Here is a 17,067-nt window from a genome sequence, read left to right on the forward strand (position 1 = left end):
TATATAAATGGGTTGGTATCCACAGATTTCAGACCTTAATGACAAAGATTGTTTTATCCACATTGGTATTAAAAAGTTTTTGTGCTATGGTAAAATCATTTTATTCTAAGTTATGGTTATTTCAGTCCTACAGTATTATCCACATATTTTCTATCTTGGATATTTCACTCCAATTCCAGACTCTTCTGAAACTGATCTAGCAAGTGACATTTAGCTTCTAACCATGTTTCATGCAAATTACCTGATTTGTGTTCATTCAGATGTAAAGCAGGAAAAAGACATAGGTCCTATTTCTATGCAAGATTTGTCTCTGTGTTCCCCACTTCCAGAAAATATACAACCCTTCTGTCAAAATGAGCTTTTATTTTATTTTTTCCCAACTTGTCCAATGTAAACAAGCAGAGTGCTATATTGTTAACATGGCTGCACCAGGAAACCTAAATCAAATCTGCTTTTCATTTCTTATAATGTGAATGACCTGTGCCCTCCAGCATCCTATTAATCTCCTTGAAGGATTAACTTGAATAATTAAGGACACAATATCTCCCTTTTTTATTGTCTAAGTATGTGGCTAAATTGCCAGTGTGTAGTTTATATAAACTGTGTAGGCTAGATGGTAACATTTACAGATTTGTCCAATCTCGCAGCTAATGAATGAGGTTTTCCTCAAGGTCCCCTCCCCTCATGGCTACAGCACCCACAAGTACCAACCACCTCTGGTCACTCCCTGAGCAGCTGCAGACAGATGGGGGACAAGCTTCAAGGCTGGGGAGCAGGGAGGGAGTTTACAGCCCTGGTCCCTGCCCGGTGCTTAGAGGAGGACTGCTGGGAACACCCCTCATCCCTCCCTGGCAGCCGTCCCGGTGACGATTGTCACACTTTCACTGCCTCCATTCTCCTGCCACATGACTCAGCACCATGAGCTTCATTCACTGGGCAACCAAACAAAAACCTGTGTTTGGAAGGGTGAGTGCTCTGCCTGACACACACACAGCACACCCTGCACAGATGATCAAGCTGCCCACAGAGTCCCTGTAAGCCTCAGAAGCTGCCTAAAATCACTGAGCTGCACACAACCTGAATGAGCCAAGCAGACCCCACTTAGGAGTCAGAGCCCTGTGCTTTGACCTATGTATGTTTGCAGACAAGTTGTATCAGCTGTGCCTATGCTGTACCAGCTGGTTTTGAAATTATCTAATTATCTAACTGAAATAGATCACTTGAAATGGAAGAGACCCGACTTCAGATTTTAAACTGATAACTTACCGGTGCTAAATAAGCCAATTTGATCAAAAATATGGCTTGTTAGTTGCTTATTTCTTTGACCTGTTGAACATTTCTTTTAATTTGAAGAGCAGATTCTGTTAAGCAATTGAGGTGACTTGGTTTCACTGAGACAGGCAATAATATATAAATCACTGATTTCTGATTAATCTGTGTCAAATAGATTAATTGCACTATGACTGGTAGAAGGCTTCAAGAAAAATCCTTAGGTTTTGTCAAGTTAAATCACTAGGTTTTGTCAAGCACCTGACCTGGGCATCTCCCCACCATTATGGAAGGCAGAGATTCTTTCAGATACAGACAGTGGAACACGAAATATTCAAGTGCTATGAAAAAGCAATATTGAAGGACATTGCATCTCATAATCTGCAGAGTTCATGCTATTTTATCAAATTCACATACACAAAATAATCAGCTAGTATATCATCTCATTAGTGACTGTTGTTTTCTTGAATGTATATACTAAATAAACTCTGCTTTGCCACATACAAGCCACAATTTATTCAGTGATTTTTAACACACCACGAAGCCTAAACATTAGGCAAATAGAATATAATGTACACATTACAATGAGCAAAATTTAAATTATATTCATTCATACAATAGCTTGGAAAATGGGAATATTTTGGCTCATATAAATGTCCACAGATTTTCTCTCTAGCTTTTTGCTTGTCCATGTCTGTCTATGAAATGTGTGACCCAATAATTCCTTGTATTCCAGTATCTTTTGATACAGGAAAGGTAACTGGACTCCTATGTTACTGGGTTTCATGAGCTGTTGCTGATGGAAATTATGTCAGCAACATTCACGCATCAGCAATAATCACTCCATTTTCGCTCATAAACATTAAACTCTTCAACATTAATGTATACAGTGCTTCCAGCTTTCTACTTGGCAAAGTGAAACTTCTGTTTGTATTTTCTGCTTGATGCCTTGGGCTTACATGAACCTTAGGCTTTTCCATAGTCATCTTTTGAAAGATCTTAGCTACAAAAAAAACTAAACTTCTAAAAACTGTTCTATCTTGATTTTTAAGAACTTTCTGAAAGTATTTTTTTCTTCTCTGACTGGCTTCTCATTTTAAACTGCAGGTCTTGGAAAGCAATCAAGCCTATAAAAGACATTTAAAATACCTTCAATTTTCTTCCCATCACTCACTCAGTCTTTTGGTTAAATAACAATGAGTAAAGAAAAGTGTTAAGCCACTCTTAAATGGCAGGCTAAAATATGCAACAGGGAAGCCTTTGCTTCCAATAACTGTGGAGATGAAAGCAAGCTGCTGAAGGAAATTATCACTTGGCTCATGACATGATGGGGGGAAGTAATCTCAAAGTTGAGAAGGAAAAAAGGAGTGCAAGGTGATGTTTATGTAATCAGAATAACAGCAGATAAGGAAAGGAAACAGGCTGGTTTAGTACAGATGTCTGTGGAGAGAAGAAGGTAGAAAAACCAGAAAGGACAGGGTGGAGAAGGAAGAGGGATTTCTGAAATCAAAGCCAAGCAATGGCTCTGCAGGGTTATTTCTGGAGCTGATCAGCATAAGAGGAAAAGCAGCATGAGGCGCCTCTGAAGTGAGAAGAAAGGAGATTGGTGTTTTCCATCTACCTTCCAGAAAATGAATGAACTGTGCAGGAAAAAATACTATGAAAAGAAACATATAATAAAAGGATCATATCTGGAGCTGAGAAGAGGATTCAGTGGGAATAGAACCACTACACTTGATGAAGAAAGAAAGTATTTCATTGTGTATTAATGCTTTTTACTCATAAAAATTTTACTGTGTTAACTGTATTGTTGTTAATAAAGCAGTATAATTTCCTCAGCTCCTGGCAGGCCAGAGTGGTTGTGGTATATAACAAAAATGTGGTTTTGCCTATACACTTATTTATCTTTCTTCTGGGCCTAAGGAATGCTGTAATTTGTACTACTATAACTGCTGTCTAGACTAAGATGGTCATATCAGGGTCATATATATTTTGATATAAACATACATATTGTAATATATCCCATCTAGCACAAATACACATTAGATCCCCATTGAACCAGTACTGCCAGACTAGAAGAAAATACATGAAAAAGAACAGGGCTAAAACATATCTCTGGGGGAAACCTCCACTATGTGACCTTAAACAGATCCATGGTTCAAATCAGTGGATATAACTAAGAGTGAATATGCCTTTTATGTCACTGTGCTTTGAGGATTTGTTGGTTAACTGAAAGTTGGAATCACCTGTTTTGCAGTAAAATCTTGCAAGTTCACCCTGGCAACTGGAAGTGCCTTCAGGAAGAATCTAAATAATGGAGATGAGTGGAAAAAAGACCTGAAAGTAGTCTTTACAGTAATGTAATTTAGTTCAATCATTTGTGATAATATTATTAAAATCTAGCACAGTATGAAGAATAAAATAAGTCTTAGCAGGACACAACCTTACTGGGTCTTCAGATTGTTAAATATCTCCCAAGGTTAGCCAGGTCCTGTAGTTTTTTGCAAGGGACTTAATCCTGTGGGTCAGAATCTTGTGCTTCTAAACCTGGTCCTTGGGCCTGACTCACCAATGCTTTGAAATAAACCCAACATGATCAGGATCACTGAATGTTATGCTGTCTTCATGTTACTGTAGAAGACTACAGAGTAGTAACAGTGTAGAGTAGTAGCCAGCTACTTTACAGATCTTAACCAAGGCTTGTACAGCTCTTTCCTTCTTGTATGGAGGAATTGAGGCAAGAAGGACACGTGAATTGCAGATGCCTGTAGAAGAGATAGTTGTCAAAAACAATATTAGGGCTGATTCCTGTGCCTGTGCAGACACTATTAGACCACACCTTAACAAGATGAATTATTAATACAAAAGCTGCACGGGAAATTAATTTCTGCTGCCTCTCACCAAAACCAGCTGTTCAGACTTGAATGTGTCACAGTTGCACAACATAAATTTTGCCTTAAGGATACAGTTACCCAACATGATGGATTTTTCATTATGTCCTTCCTAATAGTATCCTCATCCTTCCTCTGTCCTTCCCATTTCCCTCTTCACCACTGTGATTTGAATTTTTGGTTCAGCCTTCTGGAAGGTACTGAATGATGGAGTCCTGTATTTGTAAGGTGAGCACAGCATTAGCAGTCCCAGGGCAGACTCCTCTGGGCAGCATCCTCTGTGCAGCCTTGCCAACCTGCCCTGGATAAGACAGAAAATAAAAATTTACTTTGCATATTTAAAAGACAAGCATCAAACCCTAGCACATTCCAGATGGAATCAATGTTAAGTTACCCATCTCTGGTAAAATATCCAGATGAAGGTAGTTCCAGTGAAGCTGGGAAATTTTCTGTTTCCCTACAGAACCTGCTGATGACTACTAGCAGAAGTTACTTGTTGGCCAGTTCTAATATTACACTGTGTAAACATTTTATCCTGCTGTACTGTGTTCCCAGACTCCCTCCCACTTCTCTATTCACTACTCATGGACTGCCTAAGACCCAGATGGTGAGTTCTTCGGTTTAGAACATCTACAACTTTTTACAAAATCCTGTTTCCTAATTGGCATCCTTAGGCATTACCACAATAAAACCAATAAATAGTAATAACAAAAAAAGAAGTATAGAAAGTGGGTGAAGACATGACTAATTACCTAAACAATACTTGGACCACAAGCCACAGGCAACATAGGAGCTTGGGGAAGAGCAGGTGGGTGGAGAGTTACCTGAACAACAGAGGGTTGGGCAGGTAAAGAATACATATTGCAAGACAAAACTGAGAGTCTTTATTTTGATAGCATCATGGAATTTATAAATTAAGGGATGACAGCTGTAGATAAAGCATGGCACAGGTTGCTTTACTCTCTCTCTGTCTGCAGCCTGGCTTGGCACTGTCACACAGACTCATGAGAAAAAAGGTTAGTTGAAATGGCGATATAACAAGCTGGGAGAGGTGAGAAGCAGAAGTTCCCAAACGAGGTTTGCAGAAGGACCACGTGCTGTACCATGGCAGCTGCCTCGCCTCGCCTTCCCGTGAGGAAGGACGTGCTTCCATCTCAGGGCTGGGTCTGCACTTAGGTGGAGAAGAGGCATGTGCTTGTCCAGGTAGTAGCAATGGTTAAACAACAACTCCTCACCTTCCCCTGGAAAAATGCAAGAAACTGAGACTTGTTTGCCTTAATATTTATTTTAATTCATTTTCATACCACTCACTCTGTGTTTATCACTTGGAAACACTTAGGCCAAAAGATGATACAACAGTGACAGACTGGATTTTATTTAAATTTATATTTGTGGACTGGGAGCGTGGATATAGTTGCTCCTGAAATGAAAGAGCACTTCTTTGCACAGTGGGTAATGAACTTCTGGAATTCATTGCCACAGGAGGTTGGGAAAGCAGGCTATTAGCAGGCATAAAAAGGGATTAGACAAGATTTGTGAACAATGCCTCTATTAACAGATAATAAAAGGAACAGGCAGTTCCAATGTCTGTGGGCTTAAGAGACTGGACCAGAGGAAGAGGCCAGGTACACATGCTCTCCTTGAAAAGCATCTCCTGTGTTCTCAGACTATGCTATCTGGATCTGCCTTGGCCATCTCTGTTAATGTTGTGCTGGGAATGTGGGGCACTTTCCAGGCTCTACTGGGGCCTTCAAAACCTGTGGATCAGCCAGGGCAGATGGCCAGCACCCATGCAGCTACCCCAGTGCCATCACAGGCTTTGGGCAGCAACAGCACCTGCAGAACATTTTTTAATGCTCTGATGGGTTAAGCCCTAAGTGGTGCTGCTCTCAAAGAGGGCCAGAAACCAGCATGGTGAAGTTGAAAAGGAGTTATAAAGAACAAAAAGGAACTGGCATTAACAAACCATTCACTGAGGATCAGGAAAATATAGATGGAGGGAGACAGGAAATTCTGTTAATATGGTACAAGTTTGCTAATTGTTTGAGATAGCACCAAAGGAGCTCACTCTCCAAAAAGTGAATAAAAACAAGTATTCCTTTATTTCAGGGGACCCACTAAAAGGAAGAGTGAACATCAAACTAGACATGACTTTTCAGCTGTCTCTTTTTTCCAGCTGAATTCTCTAAATCCTTTTGATTCTCCTCATACCATTTCTGAGAACTTCTACTGCCCTTTTCTGGATTCTTCCAATTCTGTTACCTTCTGCCTGAAATCAGGAGACTGGACTGAAACTACACTCCATGTTAGGCTGCACCATCGATTCTTACCCTAGCACAAGGATGTTTTCTGGTTTTCCCATTTCATTTGCAAGTCCTGAGGCTGTGTTTGTCTGATTGACCAGCACTGACCTGACATTTGTTATTCACCATCTAATATCTTCTTCCTGTATGGTAATAGTGAAATCCTTTTTTGTTTTGTTTTCCCTGTAAAATGAGATACCATTTTCTCCTCTGTCTTTGTGCTCTGAATTTCATTTACCACTTTTTATCACTGAGTCATTCTGTATTAGGAGAGTCTTCTAGATATTTTCATAACTACTAAAGTTATTATCTCATTGTCTGGCTTTTCATGGAAAATGTAGATCTTAGCAAATATTCTTCTGAGGCTCAGATAATCAAAGCATTGAAGAAATTAGGGCTGTTTTAGAAAAATACGAGGAATGAGGAAGACCTATAATATGTGATAGACTGGTACAAAGGAAAGGACTTAAATTAGCTGTGTGTGTGTGTGTGTGTGTGTGTGTGTGTGTGTGTGTGTGTATCCCTGGTTACATAATAGCCACAGAGCACATAACTAAAGAACAGAAATACCTGGAGGGAATGAACAAAGACTGTGATTGAGAATACAGAAGGGAACATAGAAGATCTCAGGAATTAAGTTCATTACAGTGATCTATGTACATATCCAAGAAAATCTCTTTGGGAAAGTAAGAAATCCCTCACCAAATGGGACATTGTAAATACCACTGGCAAAAAAAGGACCAGGAGCAACAGCAGTGTCCGTTCAGAAATTGCTGTGACCTTATTTGTATCTCTAGGCCCATGGACAATGGCTAATCAACACAAGAAAGAATTATGGTTTGCTTTATGCTTTTTCTTCTGTGTTTTCTGTTCTTTGAGTGAAGTCCTACTGTAACAAATGTGACAGTGCAATGAAAAAAATCCCTTAAAACCACTGAATAGTAATATAGCAGAGAAAAGAGCACCACCTAGTGCTAAGTGCTGTTTCTTGATGCTGAGGTGTCTCCGTACACTCTTATCTTCTGGATCTCTTGATTTTAGTGTTTTCCTGCAATTTACCCATCCAGAGAGGATTTAATCCGTAGCATCAAGGAGCATCCAGGCTCCTGATAAGAGTAGCTGGTTCATCAAGAGCTCATCTCTCAGAGTTTTGTGCACACCAAGGTAATGCCGTAGGCACCTAGTTAACATAATTGTGGTTATTTGTCTGATTCATTCGGGCTGGATTCTACTACCCTTACTCACCCCATGGAGTTTTGTGCTCCACAGTTAAGTCTCTCTGCTTTCACTCTAGTGAAAATTAATCAACACTTATGGGACAGGCTTAAGATACCAGAAGACCAATCTTCTAATTCTTGCACTTATAAAGACAAGGATTCATTGCATTTACAGTCTGATCTTACACTCACATCAAATTTTCTAGCTTTTCTTGGATATGTGAAAGTTGTACTTTCGTTTATTTGTTTGTTTGACTGTAGTGTTTTTTTCCTGTTTGATTGGGGGTTGTTTGTTTGTTTGTTTGTTTTTAAGATATCCAGGAGATCTTCAGAAAAAACATTGTTTTACATGTGAATTGCTTCATTATCATGATGATAGATCATATGCAACCTTAATTATATCTAAGCATTTATCATTAAGATCTATTATTGTTTGTTTTCTTCTGATTATCAATCCACATTATGTTAGTGTTCTTATTTTTGGTCTTCAAAGCCTTCCACTTTTTATCACAGCACTGAGTTTTCTGTTATAATGTAATTAAAATTAAAAAAAAAAAGACCAAAAGCAGGTAAATCAACTTAGAATGATTTTGCATCAGCTATCATTATGTATTATTTAAATAGCTCCAGACTTGAAGATACATGTAGTATTGGTTATATGAGTTAATTTACATATAGGTGTCTATAGTAAAATGTGATTTAAATGTCTTATTCCATTAAAATTTGTGATCTTCAGTGACACCTATGGCCAGATTAAATTTCTCTAATAATGGAGTTACTTCTTCTTCCTTTGAAATTACTCAGCATTCACCACCATTTTAACAGAAAGATGATGAAACTCAGCTATTCAAATTCCTTCTACACCCTCTGATTTGCAAAGCATAGTTTAGCCCATAGAATTTTTTATTTCTGTCCTTTATAGTCCTACATTTTATCCTATCAGGCAAACTTTGCTAAGTGTAGTCTTCACCTGAAAAGAAATGCTCTGTGACACCCAGAGCTCTTTCTCCCACATTGTGTCTATAGTCTCACTGTTGCAAATATTGCCGTGCACTAATGATCATTTCTTATTTTAATTTCTAAAATATCAGGTGATTGGTTTGGATGTTTTTCTTTATAGGAATGTTTTCTTGTTTTGTGGGTTTTTTTGTCGTTTACAGGATCTTGATTTAGTCTTACATATTTTTGTCCTTTACCAGAAGAAAACAGCAAAATTTGTCTGTATGAGCATGTGTGTGTGTGTATACATATATATAAAATACTTTGGAAAGGGCTGGGATTTTGCATCTTTTCTGTAGTAACAACTGTAGGGAGCATGGGAGAGTATGTGGGGAGTATCTCATTGCATGTGGGTTTAATTCTGTCACCACACTCAGCAACAGAACATCTATTCATAGCTACATTACTGGCACAGCAATTAACTAATTAGCAGGGACTAATTGATAAAAATACACCTACAGTGAATTAAATAGCCTGTGCCCTTCTAACTAGGAGAGTTATGAGTTCATACTTTTTCTCCTCAGGAAACTAACAAACTCCTGAGAAATTAAACCAAACTCAGCAGTTAAAAGCAAAATTATATTTTTCTGTGAGTAAACCAAGAGCAAGAAGAGACTCTGGCAACTGCATAAAGTTCAGGTTTCTGGCCCCATGCAAGGAGAGTGTGTAGCCCTACATTAATGATACCCAGTAGCAGTTAAGATCCCTGCTGTCACCAGAGGCCTGCTGCTCTGCCCTCCCCAGTCTGGCACCTTGGCTTTTTGTTTTAGAAGAAGCAGAGGTCACCAATCCTACCCTTCAAACTGAGCGGTGCTGGACTCCCTTTACACCAGTGCAAGGAGGCACTGCTCCAGGCACTGCTCCAGTGCAGGCAAGCCCTGCTCCACTGTGCCTGGAAGCTGTTCAAGCCTCCTTCCCCTGTTTGTTCCACAGGGTCTACGGAAGGAAAAAAGAAGATCTGTGTTAATGCCAGCTTGGGAGAGTTAGTTATTCCTTAGGGACTTCTTTCTTTTCTCACACAGCATGCCCACTGTCAGGAAAGTTTGGCAAGGGTGAGGCTAGCTGCAAGCAGGAAGCCAGAGTCCTGCTCTGCTGTGATGATAGCTTTTGCAGGAACAAACTAATGGCATCTATTTAAAAATTGTTACAGACCAAAGATTTTTTTTTCCCAGACTGTCTATTTGTTCCCAGTTCTGGTTTTGTTCTGTGTTTTCAGCGAGCGTATAATTACCATGAATTATACAGCAGAACAGGGTGTGTATAAGGCACACCTTGAACAAGCAGGTTCTCATTGGCTTGAGCAATGGCTTGAGAGGTGTTGTTTCCCAAGCACAGCTTGCAAACCCACGGTCTGGGAGGCTTCTGCTGAAAACTGTTTTGTTTGAAAACTTTAAAAAGTGACATATCATACCTCCTGCAATGACAGGGCAATCTGTAGCTCTTGGATTAACTAAGCACAGCCTCTCCTTATAGCAAACATAGAAACATTAAAGATCACAGACTAAAATGATATTTAAGCAGATACAGATACTGACTGTCAATCATTTTTAGCACATGTCTAATAAATCCTTTTTATGTTTGGGCAGGGTAAAGTAACCATCTTGCAGATTTCATCACCATATTTCAGGTTAGTCCTAAGATTATTCATAGAATGGTTTGGTTTTGAAGGGACCTTATAGATCTTCTCATTCCAACCCTCCTGCTATGGGCAGAGACACCTTCCACTAGATCAGGTTTCTCAGGGCCCCATCCAGTGTAGCCTTGAACACTCCCAGGGCACCAAAATGAGACTGACTAATCTGTAGTTCCTGATGTCTTTTTTTTTCCCTTTTTTAAAAATGAGGGTTATGTTTCCCCTTTTTTAGTCAGTGTTAACTTCACTTGACCACCACAACTTCTCAACTATGATGTGTACTGGCTTACCCACTCCCTCCACCTCAGGACCCTCAGATGTATCTCCTCAGGTTCCATGGACTTGTGCACCGTCAGGTTCCTTAGGTGGTCTGAAATCTGATCTTCTCCAACAGTGGGCAGTTCTTCATTCTCCCAGTCATGCTGACTTCCTCTTTGCATCACTCCTGAGTTTGAAGGAGGTAATTCTTGAATATTAACCACCTTTCTCAGGCTTCTCTTCCCTCCAGGACTTTCTCCCATGGCACTCTATCAAGCAGATCCCTGAATAGGCCAAAATCTTCTCTGCTGAAGTCCAGGGTTTTGAGCTTGCTGTGCACCCTAATCACCACCCTGAGGATCTCAAACTGCACCACTTCATGGTCTCTGCAGCCCAGGCTGCCCTGGAGATTCACATTCCCCACCAGATCCTACTTATTGGTGAGAACAAAGTGCAGCATAGAACCTCTCCTTGTTGGCTCCTCTGTCTCTTGGAGGAGTTACCATTAATGCATTCCAGGAATCTCCTGCATTGCTTTTGCTCCGTTGTGTTGTCCTTCCAGCAGATATTGGGGTAGATGAAGTGCCCCATGAACACCAGGAGTTCTAAATGTGAGAACAGCCATAGAGGACCTCATGTGCTTCCTGGCCTGGCAGCTGTAGCAGACCCCCACTACAAGGTCACCTCTCCCTGCCCTCCCTTTAATCCTGACCCACAGGCTCTCAGCTGGCTCCTCTCTGCCTCCAGACTTTGCTCCATGCACTCCAGCTGGTCACTGGCATGAGGGTAACACCCTCCCCTCATCTCTCCTGCCTGCTAAAGAGCTGTGTCCTTCCATTCCAGCCCTCCAGTCACAGCAGCCATCCCAGGACACAAGATGACAGCCCTGCAGGCGTGTGCACGTCTCTGCCTCCTCTTGTTTATCCCCCATGCTGTGTGTGCTTGCACAGGGGCAGTGAAGCTGGGTCCCCACTGAAACCAACTCTCTGGCTGGAGTGTCTGGAATTCCTTTGTGCTGCCTTCAGGTGCTCTCCTGCTGACCTGTGATTCCACTTCAGAGTCTGGCTATCTCTTGCTTTCCCTGGCATCAAACTGGTAGGACTGGAAAGGACTGAGATTTCCCTCCCCTGGCACCTTTACTTTAAAGCTTTCTTCAGCAGCTGGGCAAGCTCTTGACCAAAGATACTCTTCCCTTTCTCTGACAGATGGACCCCATCAGTAGTCCAGGTTTCTCAAAATGGTACCTGTGGTGTAAGCAGCCAACCCCTGGCTGTGGCCCCAGCTCTGTGACCATTTGTTGAGTTACCAGGTTTGACTGGCTCTTTCAAACCCCTTCCCTCTGACCAAGAGAATTAATGAAAAAATAACTGCTCCCCAGAGTCCCTCAGTCTCCCAGCTCTGAAGTCCTTCTCGATACCTCTTGTTATAGCATTAACTTGATATCCCTGTTACTCATTCTGTTACAGAAGCCTTTCATGAAGGCATCCTGAAGGCTTCAACATGCAAGGTCATTAAAAGAACTATCAAAAACTAAAGAGAAGAGCAAATAATTTTCAAACAAGCACATGGCTAGAAGGAGCTCACCTGCTGAAAATCAGTGCTGCTGCTCCAGTCAAAAGAAGAGGTAACTGATTATCATTGTAGGCACAGGACAAATAGGGAACATTTGTTGATATCCATTTTCCTATTTACTTTTTTTCTGCGTAGATCTGCTCAGTCTAATTCCTCAGTTGGGTCAATACAGCAGCAATTCAGATTTTTTTTTCTGGGAACTTGTTATGGGTACCTTCCATGCTCCTCACTGACAACATAAAATGCAATAAACCCAACCTGCTACCTGAATGGTGGTTAGCTCAGGTGCTAGATGGGGACAGGACACAAAGAAGCCCCCAGAGTATTACAGAGTATTTCAACACTACTTTCACAGAGTTAAGGCTCTTAGACTGAAGACCCAAAGACAGCCTTTGTGCTCTGAATTTCTCTATTTACCTGGTAAAACAGTGACCACCTTTTGTTGCTTGACAAACTGTGGGACAAAGTTCTAACTCACTTCCTTTTTGCTCAAGCATGAAGTGCATGATGTACATGCAGGCCTGTGACACGTGTACATGACATCCCTGTCACAACATACCCTCAGTCCAAAACCCCCAGTGACGCTCAGAAGAGACCAAAGTTTTCCTGTGTCCTTGGTGAGGTGCTCCTTGGTCGTACAGCAGATGAGTGGTGCTGGTAGCCTGTACTTTGCCATGTGATTACCAATAAATAAACCCTTCACATATCAAAGTCGAAGCCACATTGTGAATAACTGGGGTTACAGAAAGCTACCCCTAAGGGCAAATTTTCATATAATTGTCCACTATGGGTACATGTTCACACAGCTTCCAAACTGTCTTTCAAATAAAGCTAAACTACTCAGACATGTGGCAGCTCATTCACTCAGCAAACCCACTCAAGACCCACAGAAAGTTTGGTCAGAATCTGAGTTAAAACCAAAGGAACTGATGTAATGCTACTTTTAAGAAACAGTTCCTGCCTCCCCTTGGCTGCGCAGCGATGTGTGCATCCATGTCATTAGAAAGACAGAATTTTTCATTAAAGCCTTTGTGCTGCCTTTTTTCTCTAAACCCTAAGTTAGAGGCAGCAAGGATAATCAATGAGTTGTCCTTAAGGTCTGTAAGCCCAGAATCCTTCTACATAATAATACAACTCAATATTCATCACTATCTAATTTGCCATTCAGTCTTCAGCGTAACTGCATGTATTTCTCCAGAATGCCCAATAAAACATTCTTAATTATACAGGCTTTCCTGTATATTTTCTAATTCAACTACCACTTACAGTATTTCTTTTTAACCTGTGGGTCATGTTCTTTGAAATTAATCTGAACTTTAACCTCTTACTGTCATCAGCCACCTGCTAAGCTATCTTCTATTACCCAACAAGTTTGGGTAATAGAAAAGACTGTGAAAAGAAAATATGATTTATGTACTATAGTACAACCCTCTATTTGCTTACACATAAAATCTTATGAAATCTTTTCTGGGAAGACTGAAATTTTCCTTGCTTGACTCTGTTTAAAGGTATACACATAAAATAAAAAATAAAATAATCTTGTTTTGTTATATGGCATAAAGACAAAGTTATTTTTTAAATTTTGTCGTTGGGCTATATCTTGTCATGTTATCTTGTCATTAAGAGTTTCAAAGATGCAATGTTTTTTGTAAAGGCCAAACTCCTGCGCACTCATAGTTATGCAAGAGTAAAATCTTTCCAGATTAATAAAAAAGTATACAGCACTCATATTCACAAAGAAAATATGAAAACTGAGATTAGCCACACACTGAAGGCTTGCAAGTATTTATTGCAAGTATTTATTAAGACCACAACAATCCAATATTTGTTGTTTTCTAAAAATATCACAATTTTTAAGAAAAAAAGCTCGAGGTGTGGCATTAGCAAACATGAAACCTTGCTCCATTTTTCTTCATGAAAGTATCAGAAGTGTTTGAACTCTGCATTGGAAACAGATTGTGCAAGCCATCCCCAGCACGTAGAACCTAGTTTTGGAGCATGAAGAAACAGGTTTTGAATCACCAGGGAAATGGTACTGAAATATCTCTAGGTAAGAACAGGCGGGGAAACATTTAATCATGTTCCGTAACTTGCGGGTCCAGCTGTTTGTGGCACGTCCAGCAGCACTCGTAAGAAAACCTATTTCCCACATTTATTTACACAATACATGTGGCATGCCATGAGAGTCATATCAAGGCAGCATCTACTGGATGCAGAGGAAGAACTATGCAGAAAAGACAAAAGCACCATAGAACTTTGCCCACATATTTCCCAGGCTGCAGCGAGCAGCAGGTTAGAAACATTCCAATCTTGCCATTGTGTCCAGGACACAATTGATAATCACCAGGAAACACACCTAAAGATATGCATGGGTGTAAGTCTGTACTGGCAACGTTGGTTGGAGTGGTGCTGCATCTGCACAAGGCACATCTTGATAAATAAATATATCTCATAAATCTCTCATAAATCTTGATTACAGTGGAAATAAAGAGTAATATCACATCCATATGGACTGGTTGGCAATTCACCAACAGCCTTCGTGCACTGCTTTCTGTCCCACCCACACAACAGTCACCAGTTCAGCTGTTCTTCTACTCTGGAGTCCCCTCCTCTGGGTGATGAGGAGCTCGCTGCTGTGGGAACTCGTGTCAGCTCATGCCACACACAAAGCACTAGGTGGCCCTTGCAGTCTGTCCCTGTGCCCCACACACTCATCATGTTTATCACAGGACCCAATGGGTGGCCTGGAAGACCTGGTCTTCCAGCACAGCAGGAGGATGCTGGATGTGCTGGTGTTCAAACAGAGAAACCATAGCATGCCAGAAAGGCATTGCCATGGTCATGGCTGGATGTGGCCAGAGGTTCCCAAAGGCATCTGGGGGTCCCATAAGGACCAGGGGTTCAAAGAAGTTCTACAAATGGGTTAAAAAAGAAGCATTAACATTTTCTTTGGCCCATACAATACTGGCTGAAGGGGTTGAAGGGAGCCCATCTCTAATGATCCATTAAAGTGGGCAGCAACTCCCCTGGCTGTGGGCAGGCTCTTCTGGAGTGGGAATAAGGGCTCTCTGCTGTGGAAAGAGTGGCTTTCCAGCTGCTCCACCTAACCCTGTTAGATGGTGAGGGATGGGTCCCTGGCTGGCAGTCCCACCCCACTGCTCTGGCTGGGGAGCGGCTCCTTCACCTCATTCTTGGTTGACTTCATGGCAGCCCTTGCACAATCCCTGGAACTACTGCCAGGCATCTCTGTTATGTGAACACCCTCAAAGCTCTTATGTACTCAGTTTGAAACAGACTTCAAAGATGTGCTGCTTCTAGTCTTCAAAAGAAAGTTCTACTGCCCCCAGAGGGGAAGCATTCCCTGGCTTCCCTCTTGCCCAGCTTTCCCTTTCCTCCACCACACTGCTGGCTTTTTGCTCCACCGAAGTGCAGCTGCCTTTGCAGCCTCTGAGCCTTTAACCTCACCCCATCAGCATGAGATAGGAGTAATGTTTCTTCCTTCCCTGATCACTTCCCCCAGTGCAGGGCCTTGGGCAGAGCAGCAGGGTGCACTGGAAGGTGTCCTCATCCAGGAGCCCTGCAGGACACCCCAGACACCCCAGGATTGCTGCTGGCCTCAGCTCCACTCCTTTACTGGGGCCAGAAGGACATGGTATTTGGGGAAGCCAGGCTGGCAGCTCTGCTTCCAAAACAGCACAAATGCTTAAGCTGGAACAGATCAGAGGAACTAACCTGTTTTCTCAACAAAGCCAGTTCTCACCCTTTTTATCATGAATCTCCTAAGAGCTGGGCTTTACCCTGCCCTGGGAATTCCAGTTCTGTGGAGGTAAATAAAGGTGATATATACTTTTTCTTTTTTTTTTTTTTTTTTTTTTTTTTTTAAGAAAATAAATAAAAAGGAACTTATTTTTAGTTTCACAGCCAGAGAATAAAGCCTGGAAATATGAAGCACAGGTAAGGCCAAATGCAAAGCAGTGCCGTGGGTGTGTGTGCTGGGTAGGTACTGCCTGTGCTGTGTGGCAGCTCCCTGTTCTGGGACCTCCACCAGCACCTCCTCTTGAGAAAGACATACCAGGGTGTAAACAGTTGTGGTCAAAACTCCTTGAATAAACAGAAGCACAAGCACAAGAGGAAAAAACCTAAAATTCAAAAATTTCCAATTTCCAAAATACATGACCTCCTCTTATTTCACCTTGGAAGGACAGGGTTGGTAGCATGTCCCTCTGTCTTTTGTCTTCAAACTCTGTGGTCTGTCAACAGCCAGCCAGCATCAGTGATCTCTGCAGTGAGAGAAAGGGAGCTCTGATAGTCTCAGATCTGCTCTCTCTGCAAGCTTTTCTGGGCTAACCTCTTCAAAGTGCAGGAGGGACACACCATCTGCCTGCTGGATCAGAGGAAGAGTGTATGAGATTTAATTAAGATGATTTGCCCTCCAGTCAGGCTGCTTAAAAATTAATTTTAGTTCTCCTACCTCTTCCATTAAACTCATAAGCTAGAGGGAGCAATGTACCCTGAAATATTGATTCTGCCTCTCAAATGGCAGTGACCTACATTCATGGGTGCTCAGCCCACGAGCTAATGCCCAGGACTGTTGCCAGTCCTACCACTCTGCAGACTGGAGGAATGATCAAGGTGCTGGTTTGGATTAGAGACAGAGTTTGACATTAATCCTGTACTTTCTTTTAAATGCACCATGATTCATTATCTCAGGCAGGATCCCATATCAGGTGCATTAGGAAAGCTTTGTGAGAGACAAGCTGAGGTTGTTTGATCAAAGCTATGCCCTAGGCAACATGAGAGTACTTCCCAGCCTACTACAGCTGGTTTCTGTAAAGGCAGACAGCACTGTTTTGAGTGCTGGAATTGACTGGAAGGAAACTTAGATGTGTTTCATTTTTTTCCCTTTTTTTCCCCCCATAGCTTAT

The sequence above is a fragment of the Vidua macroura genome, chromosome 5 (genome assembly GCF_024509145.1).
Source record: "Vidua macroura isolate BioBank_ID:100142 chromosome 5, ASM2450914v1, whole genome shotgun sequence".
Classification (NCBI taxonomy): Eukaryota; Metazoa; Chordata; class Aves; order Passeriformes; family Viduidae; genus Vidua; species Vidua macroura.